Source organism: Quercus suber, unplaced genomic scaffold, assembly GCF_002906115.3.
Source record: "Quercus suber isolate HL8 unplaced genomic scaffold, Cork oak 2.0 scaffold_225, whole genome shotgun sequence".
NCBI classification, from domain to species: Eukaryota; Viridiplantae; Streptophyta; class Magnoliopsida; order Fagales; family Fagaceae; genus Quercus; species Quercus suber.
In genome coordinates, this window is record NW_027069683.1 from 664,022 (window position 1) to 676,017 (window position 11,996).

An 11,996-nucleotide genomic window follows, 5' to 3' on the forward strand; every position below is an offset into this window, starting at 1 on the left:
CCAAAACAAAAATGGTATTGGTAACATAGTGTTCTCGAGCAAAATTAACAGGCTAGTCACCACAGTTTTTTTTTTTTTTTTTGAGAGGTATAAAACTTTTCCCCTCTTTTTTAATTTCTATTTATTTATCTTATAGTTTATGATTTTATTTTCTTCCCTTTAATTTATTTTAGCCAATTGATAGGTTTTATTCACTATTTTGAATTCTATATTGGCTTCCACTCAAATTGTCTTTGTATTTGAGATTTGGGAAAACAAATCTTGAATATATGTAATACATGTCTATAACAAATTAGAAAACTTGTGTATATTATGTAGAGTTTAGAAAGACGTAAAGTTTTCGTATAAGATAATCTTGTAGACATATAACACACATGCGCGCGCGCGCACACACACACATATATATCTTACCTTGGAATTAAAAATTTATGAAAATAAAAATAAAAACTAATGTACTAAGACATACATACATGCATACATGCATACATACGTAAGTATGTATATATGAATGTACGAATGTTGTACTTTTGAGTTTTTCTTGAATTAGAAATTAATACGATAGTTCTTCTTTTTTTAGTAGATTAATATTTTGAAATTCTAACACCAATTTATTAGAATAAAACAACAAAATAAAACTCTTTTTTAAGGGAAAATCGATAGTAAACTCTATTTGTTCATGTTCATAATCAAGTACTTGCTTCCTTCATCATGGTTGGAAAGCAAAAGGCTTGACTTCTTGTTTTATTTTATTTTTTTTTTGGTTTAAGATTTCATATATTATATATATTTTAATATAAATTATGAAATATAATGTATTCAAAATTGGACATCTGTTAACAAGTGTCCCAAGGACAAGGTTAAAGCTTGATAAATGCTTACAAAGTCATTGTGGTTGTATGTCTTTTTTTGGATATATGTGTATAATTTAACTTTATTATTTTTTAAAAGTGAAAACTTAACGAATGTCCTAAGGACATTTGTTAATGAATATATTTAGGAAAGTTTTTATGAAAAAAGAAAAAAAAAAAACAATTAGGTTATGTTTGGTAATAGTTTTTGTTTTTTATTTTCAAAAACTTGTTTTTGGGAATAAAAAGAAAAACCAATTTTCTTGTATTTTTGAAATCAAAAACATGTTTAATTATTTGAAATTGAAAAGATAGTTTTTTGAAGAAAAAAATAGAAAATATTAAAATATGTTATTACTAGAATTTGAACTCTAATGTTAACTCATTAAATGAGACAGATTTATTAAATTAAATGCGTGATTTCATTGACTTTTAAAAACTAGAAATTGAAGTGAAAACAACCTTTTGCATGTTTTCAGTTTTCTTCATAAATTGAGTTTTGAGAAAGGTTTTTGTTTTCTGTCCATTTTGGGTTGCCAAACAAGTTTTTAGTTTCAAAAATAGAAAATTATTTTTAGAAACAAAATTTAAGGAGAAAAAATAGTTACCAAACATACCATAACGGTTTTCCAATTTTCCATAAAAGTGGCATTTTTTTTTTTTTAAAAATGTTTATTAACAATTGCCCTAAGACCATTTTTTAACATGAACCTTTTAAAGGAAAAAACTCTTAATTTTAGGTATTCTTGGAGTACCAAAAAATAATATTTTCTCATCTCGCATTCATGGTGGACCTCATTATAAATTTCATAAATAAACTTCACATAAATGTAAGAGAATGAAGTATCATTTTTTGTATTCTGAGAACACCAAAAAAAATTACTTATTTCAAAGAATATATAAAGATATTACTGTATTTAAAAGCATTAAATACATCTTATTCACCATCTTATCCAATAACAAGATTCTTCAAAATGTAACGATGATTTAGAAAGAAAGTTTTAATCTTCTAGATGTGGGGTCCTTTTAATAATGTCATGCTGAGAATTTTTGAAAAGTAGAACTCTTTTGTAAATGTGACTCATGTGAGTATTAAAAGGTAGTTAATGGGTTAGGGTGGGTACGTGTGAAACCATTAAATGGTAGCTAATGACTCCATGTGGGTGGGTCACTTATATTGACGGTGGTGAAGCGGTGCGGTTGTCGCTTGGCCTGCGGTGGCCCTAGTGGCTCGAGTCATAAATGGTCCTTTGACTATCTGGAAGCTCACCATTTTTTGGTGCTTCATTTTTCTTTTCTTTTCCTTTTTCTTGGAAAAACATTACATGATCACCATTTTTTGGTGCTTCATTTTTCTTTTCTTTTCCTTTTTCTTGGAAAAACATTACATGAGACAAAAAAAGATTTAGAAAGATAAGATTTCTCTTTTTTTAATTTTTGCAGGAAATACGATCAAATTCCATTCCTTATCTCCTCAAGATTCTTCGTCAAACTTGCCTTAATTTTAGGAAGAATTGACCCTTTTTTATAGGGATGAAGTTTGGCTCAATATCTTTTCCAAGAATTGGTATTCATTAATTTACGAATCCATTACCTAATAGATTATAAAATTATTTAAAGTAAAATATTATATTTTGTCCCTAAACTATCACAAAAGTTCATTTTTTGTCTCTCAACTCTCCAAAAAGTTTTGATTTTCACCCTCTGTCTATGTCTGTTAGTTTATGTTTCATGTGACTTGACAGAGTATTGATATGGTACCTGACTTGGTATAAAATGAAAATTAGTCTAAGTTAGATACTACATCAGCTCTTCATTAAGTCACGTAAGACATAAACTAGCATAAATAGATAAAGGGACAAAAATTAATCCGTTTTATTAAGTTTAATAACGAAAAACGAACTTTTACAATAGTTTAGAGATGAAAATAATATTTTGTCCAATTATTTGTGTGTATTATTTAAATAAATCATATATTTTATTAAATAAATTAAAAATTATACTATTAAAAATCAAACATTAAACTAAACATAGTGGACTTAGTAGATTGGAGCAAAATAATTTTTTTTTTTATTTTATGGGCAAAATAATTTTAATCATGTTGGGCGCCGAATTGTTTCTTTTGACTAGATCTTTATCATTTTCCTAATAAAAATAGTATCGGTAGGCGAAAAGGTAGTGCTGAAAAGTTGCAACTGTAGACTGTAATAGTATGGTGGAAAAGTTGGCCAAATTGTCTTTTCCTTTATAATATTGTTGCAACTTTAAAATAGCAAAGATCATATTAGCTTTCATCGTGACGCACAATGCTTGTGCCTAGTATTGCGTTCTCGTATAAAATTTTACAACTTTTGTCATGATTATTTTACATATTATAATTGCATAGGCTTACCATGACTATGATTGATTACAAGTCACTTTTACATGAACATGTGGGTTTTAGTTAGTTTAACTGGTAAAGTTTTTGATAGTTGTATAAAAGATTTGAGGTTCAATTTCTGCCTACACTAAAAATTGATTGGTTTAATGATAAAGAGCTATCATCAGAAGCAGATGTCATAGGTTGAAAATTTCTCTTAAAATTAAAAAAAAAAAACTTCTATATAAACCTATTATTTTTTGTTTACCATTTACAGTTGGTTATGAAAACAATTGTGACCAAAATGATGGTATTTTATGTGATCTTTGAAGTTTTGGGAATGCTGCAATGCACAATTCTTGTGCTTACTGCTTAGCATGGGACATGAATGGCTTAGCTGACTTTTCCACTTCTAGAAATGTTTACTGTTTAGTCAAGCGATAAATAATAATGACACAACAGTCATTCTTTATTCTTTAGTAAATTGCTTTTTATTTCACAATTTTTGGAGTAAAATGTTATTGCAGGGGCGTTTGGATACGGCTTATTTTATTAAAAATTGAAAACTAAAAATACCGTAATAAAATAATTTTTAAATGTGTAAATAGTGCCGTAGGACCCATTTTTAATTAAAGTTTTGGTAAAAAAGATATTTGTGGGTCTCGTGAATAGTAAACAGGACCCACTGACAGTGCCATTCCAGTAAAATGTGTGGAAATTCAAAGAGTAGTGGGTCCTGTGCATAGTGCACGAGACCCACTGGCAGGTCTGTGTCCCACGTGAACGCACTTTTGTTAAAAAAAAAAAAAAAAGGAAACGTGAAACGCAAAACGCACCATTTTCATTTGTATCCAAACGGATACTACAATTGATGCACAACAATCATTAGGACATACAACAAATAGTTCAATATTATTAAAAAATAGTTAGGGGCATGATAAAAATTTAAAATAATTTCATAATATTCTAAAATTAGTCTACCATCTCACATATGGACTACCATAATTTGTAATTTTTTTTTTTTATTTACTTATATGTGAGGAGAAAAGTAGATAGGTTAATCTATGCGAAAATAGTAAAATAGCATTTTTTTACAAACTATGTTACAATCTACCACTATTTCGAAAATATGTAGGGATCTACCATTTTTTGGGCACTCAAGTTTGGCGAAATTGAGTTTTCCATGGTACTCGAGTTCCATGGAAAAATTTTCCGAAAAATTTGAAGTATATTTTTTTTAAAGAACTCGAGTTTCATGGCAAACTCGAGTTTCAAAATAATGGTAGATCCCTATATATTTCCAAAACAGTGATAGATTGCTAATTTTTTTGCTAAATAGTGGTAGTGGGCCATTTTTGCCGGTTAATCTATCTATACTATCTATAAGAGGATTCTCCTCTTTGAACTGTATTTTTATGTGGTTTAGAAATATCCCTGGATCTAATATTTCACAGGGACTAAAATTAGGAATAACCTGGTAAAAATATATTTCAAACTCCATTTAAAATGCCTACAAAATAAGACACTCTCCTACCAATTTATGTCTTCAAAACAAACCTATCCAAAAAGAAAAAATTTAAATAAATAAAAACTTCTTAGTGCACTTTGACAAATAGTTTAATTTTTCTGCTTTTTTTTGGGTAAAAAAAAAAAATATAAATAGTATAATCTAAAATTTGAAATGAATGAAAAATTATGACACTAAACCAAAAAAAAAAATAAATAAATAATAACTGGACTTTTATTTGGTTTAAAAAATTCCCTCATTAATGAATGATAAACTTGTCTTAGAAATAAGGCCATAAATGTCAAACGAATAACTAATCTATCTATATTTTCTACAACACTTAAAGTTACTATCATTTTGAAGAACTCTTAAAATGTAGGCTTTTTTCCCCCCTCACATTCATCTTTTTATTCCCTAAAATTTAGCAATTTTTTATTCATTTTTCATAGGAATAAAACACCTCTATTTTTTTTTTTTTTGAACTAAGAGAACTACTAAAATTCAGCCTTCTTTCTCTTCACATTCATCTTATTTTTTCTACCAAATATTTTCTCTATATCACTACACTACTTTCAAACACAAGATTAGAAAAGAAATTATAGTTACTGCTTAAATTATTTAAAAAAAAAAAAATAGAATAGCCTCTATGCATGCACATTTGGGAATAAAATCTTGGTCTATGTGAAAGCCATATAATGTATATAAAAAATTCAATTAAATATTAAATATAATAAAGAATAAAACTTAAGTAGTTAAGTATAGTTTCTTATGCACTGTATTTTAATTTTTTAATTGAATTTCAACTTTTATCTTTCCAAGAGAATACAAGATTGTGTTTGGACTTTGGATTTAATTAAAAAGTTTATAAAATTTCTCCAAAATAATATAAGATATGTGGGGGCATTTTTTGCTTCAAGGCCAAGGGCTAGACCAATTGGAGCCTAGACAATTTTTGATCTTGTCTCACATTGGAAAGAAAGCCTCCCTCTTCATGCCATATAAGGGATGACCAATGGTGATAGAGTACCACTAGTTTGGTTCCTTTTATTGTGGGGGCATTTTTTGCTTAAAGGCCTTGGTATTCTATCACCATTGGTTATCCCTTATATGGCATGAAGAGGGAGGCTTTCTTTCCAATGTGGGACAAGAGCAAAAATTGCTTAGGCTCCAATTGGTCTAGCCCTTGGTCTTGAAGCAAAAAATGCCCCCACAGTAAAAGGATCGGATGACCAATGGTGATCCTTTTATTGTGGGGGCATTTTTTGCTTCAAGGCCAAGGGCTAGACCAATTGGAGCCTAGGCAATTTTTGCTCTTGTCCCACATTAGAAAGAAAGCCTCCCTCTTCATGCCATATAAGGGATGACCGATGGTGAAAGAGTACCACTAGTTTGAATTGAATAAAAATTAGATGAAATTTCATCCAAAAATTATTGGATGATCTGCTTCCTTTGGTGTCATATACCATCTTAAATAATTATTATAAAAATCCAATTAGCTCAATGTATAAAGTTTTTTACGGTTGAATAAGAGATTTGGGGTTCAATTCACCTTACACTAAAAACTAATTGGTGTCTTGGTTTGATTATCTGAAATAGATGATCAAAAAGGTTGTTGGGTACTGATTAGTTTTACACATTTTTTTTTAGAATCTTTTAGAATCATAGACTTAGTCGAGTTTATTAAATTTCTCCAAAATAATATAAGATAAACTGAATAAAAATTTCATCCAAAAATTATTGGATGGCCTACTTCCTTTGGTGTCGTATACCATCTTAAATAATTATTATAAAAATCTAATTAGCTCAACAGGTAAAGTTTTTGATGGTTAAATAAGAGATATAGGGTTTAATCCCCGCCTACACCAAAAACCAATTGATGACTTGGTTTGATTATCTGAAATAGATGGTCAAAAAGGTTGTTGGGTACTAATTAGTTTTACACTTTTTTTTTTTTTTTTAAAATCTTTTAGAATCATAGACTTAGTTGAGTTTTATGGGTTAATACTAAACTAGCTGAGTTCCCGCACGATGTGTGGTGGATTTAGTTTAACTGGTTGGCATCTCAATTTCTAATAGAAACATTTAGATTCAAATCCCTCACCCTCAACTATCAATATATAAAATAAAATAAAAAATTCAATAACTTTTCTTGTAAAAAAAAGGTAATCTTTAGTTATTTTATAGACAAAATAGAAAGACATTAAGAATAATGTAGTGATTTGATCATAGTATGTGTGTGTGTGTGTGTGTGTGTTTTTAAATTGAAAATTGCATGATATATTGTGTCATATAAATAGGCATGTTTCATGCCTACAAAAAATGCAAATATCCTTCAATTAATTTTTTTACATTTTGGATTTTGTGTTAGTAAAGTTATTTATTTATTTTTTCCTTTTTGTTGGACATTGTTTCAATAGTTGCAAAGACAACTAAAATTTTAGTAAGAATACCATATTTCAAATCAATTGTTCCTCACATTAAAAAAAAAATCAATTGTTTCTCATATAAATCTTAGAAAAATGATATTAAAATTTCATTATGCTTAAAATAATTAATATAACAAAATAAACATATTCATTCTATTAGTTATCTTTCTAATTACATAAAATAAATAACACAATGTTAGTTCCACATACATACATACATACATATATATATATATATATCACATGTCACTGAAAGGAATTAGGAAATTTAAATGGTTAAGATTAATTTTTAGTGAATTCACAAATATTAAAAATTTTTTTTTGAGTTTTTGTGTCAATTTTTTTTAAAGCAACTAAACATAAGGAATAATGTCATATTGTGAATCTAATATTATTATTTCAACTAAAAATTATTTCTTAAATAAAGTTTATAGAAATAATTTTGAGATAGGTTCAAGTTACACATTTTTTAAACCATTGGACTTAAGTAGATCCAACGGTTAAAAAAAGACTATAATTATTACAAATATTCTTATTAGAATCTAATTAATTATCATCATTTATTACCTTCTAAACCTATCTCTAAACTCAAAAAAAGTTTGACTTTTGACTCTTTATCTTATTTAGGTTTCTCTCTCTCTTTCTCCCCCACCACCACCACAGGTTGCCGGGAAAAAAAAAAAAAAAAAAAAGAGGACGTTTTACATTAACAAGTTGCAAAGCAAAATGGGGATGTTGACAATCATATATGAAATATCGTCCACTCAAGGTTTTCTTTACATATCAGTAGAGCAATGTTTTGTCGTGTCCACAAATATTGTTTTGGGGGTCCTCCTCTTTGCATGGAGATGGAGGAAAGGGATATACTTCTATCTTGTATTATCTTGTAGTCGGCCATTGTGAATATACAATTTCCACATCAAGTTGAAGTTGAATTGTTTCTCTTCCACTGAAGTAGGGAAAACCAAATGCATGAGACTACAAGACATGTTAGTCTGACATATGGATTCAAGTTTGTTTGATGATAAAGTCTAGAAATATTTTTTACTTTAGGTTTTCAATTAATTATTCAACGAGTTGGAAACCATCTTTGCCCTTTTCCTCCAATCCAGCCGGCTATCAATCTAACCCAATTATAGCTAATTCCTCCTTTTAAAATGTAAAAAAATTGTTCATCTACTCCTTTACTGCTTTATATACTTGTTAATGAGTGGGATTTTTTTTTTCTGCTGCCAACTTGTGGAGGTGATGGAGGAGAAAGAGAGAGAGAAACATAAATTAGAGAAAGAGTCAGAAGTCAAACTTTTTTAAGTTTAGAGATATGTTTAGAAAGTAATAAATGTGGGTAATTAATTAGATTCTAATCAGAATATTTTTAACACTTCAATATTTTTAATAGAAGTTTTGATGTAAGAGATATTGTAAAGTGGTGTGTTATATTTTTTTAAATAAAGTGTTAAAAAAATAGAAATTTTAATGTAAGAAATATTGTAAAGTGGTGTGTTATATGTTATAAATATAGATTTTAAGAGGGTAAATGCTAAATTTTCTAAAAGGCTTAATGGGAATGCTCTTAGAGCATCTTCAACAGGCTCTCTAAAACTAATTTTGAAAAGCAAACACCAAAAAATAAAAAAATAAAAAATCTCCATCAGCCTCTCTATTTTCAAATTTTTTTTTAGAGCGGCTATAGTAACTCTCTTGGCCTTGACCTCAATGACCTGGAGAGCTATGTAACAACTCCAAACCAAACCATTTTTCCCTATTAAAAAAAAAATATCCGGCTGAATAAAAGAATGATTCTTTTTCTCTTATCCCTTTCCCTTTCCCTTTCTTTTTTCTCCAAACCATTTTTCCCTATTAAAAAAAAATATCCGGCTTAATAAAAGAATGATTCTTTCTCTCTTATCCCTTTCCCTTTCCCCTTCTTTTTTCTCCTCTTTGTTTCTTCACTCTCTCACTTCTCATCAGAGAACAAGGCAGCTCTCTCTCAGTCTCAGAGCCTTGTGAAGAAAGAAAAGCCAAAGACAATTTTACTCACAAATTGAGAAAATGAGAAAACAAAAATTCAAAATCTTTCTAATTTTTGTAATGCATGCATTCTCTTTTGAGATCAGAATCAAAGGATTTTTTTTCCCCAGAAAAATTTTTGAAGGCAAAGATCTCTCTCCTCCTCTTCTCAATCAAAACACAAAAAGCTAAAAATCTGAACCATCAGCACACACCTTCACATCTATGAAAACCTTCTCAATCTACCGTTGGAACTAGGACAAATTGACGAAACCAGAGCTCCAAGACTTCCAGATCGATGCGAAAGGCTTTGGGAAGGGGTGGTATTGTTTTTAATAATAATATGTATGTTAAGTTTTTTTGAAGGAAATTAATTATAATTTAATGAATAATAAGAAATAAAAAGAATTGGTCTAATCTGTGTGGTGGACTTTTTTTCAATGAAAAGTATGGTAAGTTTTTATTTTTATTTTTTAATATAATTAATTATAATTAATGAATAATTAAAAATCCCTTAAGAAATATTACCATATTTGAGAAATATGATTATTGAAAAATTTGAAGAAGTTATTATTGAAATATAGTTGTTGGGAATGAATAGAGTAAGAATAAATGAAGATTAAAAAATGAATAAAGAATGAATGAAAAAATAATATTTAAATGAGATAGAAAAAAGGAAAAGATTTTATTAAAACGTGTATTTGAAAAAGTAAGTAAGTAAAGATAAATGTTACTGATCATTGTTCAAATAGTACAAAAATTATTTGGACAAAAATTTAAAGAGGCTGCTGGAGATACTCCTTGAGACGCTCTTATGAATCTCTCCTTATATATTGACTCTAGGTCTACATGCACATAGTCCATTGCTATTTGATACCTCACATTCTTCTCAGTTATTTGTGCTGTTTACTCTAAAAATCAGTAATCACACATGCACAGAAGTTTTGCTCCATATAATCATGGGTGAGGTGTTTGATGGGATCGAGGATGAATATTCCTTGGAGGTCAAGGAAGAGTGCCTCATAAAACAAGTGGACTTAACAGTGCCCAAAACTGATGATCCTACTATGCCAGCAGTGACATTCAGGATGTGGGTTCTGGGTGTTGCTGCATGTGTCATACTGTCTTTTGTGAACCAGTTCTTTTGGTATAGAAAAATGCCATTGTCAGTGAGTTCAATATCTGCCCAGATTGCTGTGGTACCCATTGGACACTTCATGGCCAAGGTGTTGCCAAAAGATGTTTTCTTTAAGGGTACACGGTTTGAGTTTACAATGAATCCAGGGCCTTTTAACATGAAGGAACATGTTTTGATCACAATCTTTGCAAACTCGGGTGCTGGCTCAGTTTATGCTACTCATATATTGTCAGCAGTTAGGCTCTATTACAAGAGGAGCCTCACATTTCTTCCAGCCTTCATTGTTATGTTAACAACACAGGTTTTATTCCTTTATTTCTAAATTTGATTTTGTTTTTCTGTTTTGTTTTTTTAATTTCAAAGAGTTAAAGTAAGGTTTTTAATGGTTATTTGATGATTTACATGCTGGGTTGTGGAATATTTGACTGTTGTAATGTTTTATGCTTTCTGGGACATTAGAATTAAAGTGGGAATTTTAGCACATGCTTCCAGCCTAATTTGAATATTTAAAAGAATAGATCTGGAACAATAATATAATTTGGCACTCAATAATTTGTCAGGAAGAGAATCTTGGAAACTCTATCATGTAATACTTTAGCTATCGTTGATTTTGAGGGTAATTGTAGGCTACTCAGTATGATGAAAAGGTTAAATAAACATGGGATCCTTTGGGATGAAGAATTTTGTTCCTGTGATTTTAAGTTGCATATCTGTCCATAAGTTTTTTGCTATCAACTCACTTTCCAGATATCTAACGCAAATGTCAAAATAAAAATGTTATTTATGTAATTTGATTTTATTGTGATAATGGCTATTAAAATGTTAATTTGAAAATTTCAAATCCTTCATAATTTTAAGTCTAATGTTGTAGCTCTCTTGTTTAAACTGTAGGTTTTAGGGTTCGGTGGGCAGGTCTTTTCCGAAAATATCTGGTAGAGCCAGGGGAAATGTGGTGGCCATCTAACCTTGTTCAGGTCGCATTGTTTCAGGTAACTGTACTTTTGTGATATTTGGTAATCATAATCAATGAAATAGGTACATTCATATTCATAAAATTGCTGTATCTTGATGGATGTAATATCACCATTACAGGGCTCTACATGAGAAGGAAAAAAGGCCTAAAGCGGCGTGACACGTACCCAATTCTTTCTCATAGTCTGATCTGTAGCTTGCTTACTGTGTCTTTCCAGTCTATTTTTTCGTCATAATAACATCTTTCTCTTGGGTTTGCTGGATTGCTCCTAAGTCTGTTCTTGTCCATCAATTGGGTTCTGGCTTACAAGGCCTTGGAATTGGTTCCTTTGGTATTGATTGGTCTACAATATCCTCATACCTTGGTAGTCCACTAGCTAGTCCATGGTTCGCCACTGCCAATGTTGCTGTGGGATTCTTCCTTGTAATGTATGTGATGACACCCATCACATACTGGTTCAATGTCTACAATGCCAAGACCTTCCCAATATATTCTAACGGCCTTTACACAACAAATGGTTCAGAATATGACATTTTGAGCATCATTAATTCACATTTTCATCTTGATCGTGCTACGTATGCACAGATGGGGCCTGTTCATCTAAGCACATTTTTTGCAATGACATACGGACTTGGATTTGCTACACTTGGTGCTACTCTTGTGCATGTTCTCCTTTTCAGTGGAAGGTAAGCATAACTTAAAGCATTCCATGAATGATGAAACTTCACAGTCCTT

General features: G+C 29.9%; 1 pseudogene; it reads left to right on the top strand.

Moving 5' to 3' along the window:
• Positions 1-9,981: 9,981 nt before the first annotated feature.
• LOC136061315 (oligopeptide transporter 9-like) lies at positions 9,982-11,983 on the top strand (annotated as a pseudogene).
• The last annotated feature ends 13 nt before the right edge of the window (positions 11,984-11,996 follow it).